The following is a 1,264-nucleotide window of genomic DNA, read 5'->3' on the forward strand; positions in this document are numbered from 1 at the left end:
CAATGGCTTCCTTGGTCATAGTGGTGATATGAGGGCGGGCGTCGTCGTGCAGAAGAAGAACTCCTAGCTGCCGATTAGGTCTTTTCTTTTGAATAGCTGTGTTGAGTCGTTCCATCTGTTGAACATATAGTTCCGCGTTGGCCGTATTTCGCGGCACCATTTTTCGTCGCCAGTAACGATTCGGTCAAGCTGGCAGAAACGTTAGCACGCAGGGCGAAATGCTTAGCGGTATTTCGTCTGTCGTTACTTTCTTAGTTCAAATTCCGCCGAGGTCGACTTTACCTTTCATCCTTTCCGGGTCGATAAATTAATTACCAGTTACACATTGGGGTCGATGTAATCAACTTATTCCTTTTGTCTGTCCTCGTTTGTCCCCTCTATATTTAGTCCCTTGTGAGCAATAAAGAAATAAGAAAGTGGGTTTAGCTGACAGAATTGTTAGCGCATGGGGCAAAATGCTAACCAACATTTTCATCCGGTTTCACATTTTGACTTCCAGTTCCAGTGACGTTCACTTTGACCTTCATCCTTCCGGGGTGAAAGTACTGGGGTCGATGGAATTGATTAGGTCCCTCCCCCTGAATTTCAAAGCATTGTTCCTTATCTTTGTTTACCAGGCGTTCTAGCTTCATAATAAACAAAGTAAATAGAAAGTGCCTGAAAATACACTTCACAGTCCCAAAAGATGAGAAAGTTCCACATGAAGGTTATAGAGAAAATAACAAAATACCAGGATCTAGCCATTGAGCTACAAAGGCTATAGAAAATGCGGCAAAAATGTATTCCTGTAGTTATACGACTATTCGTCACTATTTCTAACGATTTACTACTACTACTACTACTACTACTACTACTACTACTACTACTACTACTAATACTACTACTACTACTACTACTACTACTACTACTACAGCTATTATTTCGTATGTATGTGTTTGTGGAATGGTCAAGTTTATTAGATACAGACGAACAATAAAACATTTCAAACCAGCTGCTCTTTAAAATAGCTTTTAGCTGAAATCACGGAATTGATTTTACAAAACAATTTAATACGTTTTTAAGCTGGAAATATAATTTTGTTCTTTAAGTTGGAAATATAATTTCGTATAGTGATTACATATACTTCTAGGCTCCATGTTGCGTTGATTAAAATACATAGACATTGACCAATTTATTTGTAGCGCTAAATACTTCGCAATTGAAAGAATCCAGCTGCTCATATTGATTAAAAACAGAGTTTTGAGTTGTCTTCTATCATATATAT

The sequence above is a fragment of the Octopus bimaculoides genome, chromosome 3 (genome assembly GCF_001194135.2).
Source record: "Octopus bimaculoides isolate UCB-OBI-ISO-001 chromosome 3, ASM119413v2, whole genome shotgun sequence".
Classification (NCBI taxonomy): Eukaryota; Metazoa; Mollusca; class Cephalopoda; order Octopoda; family Octopodidae; genus Octopus; species Octopus bimaculoides.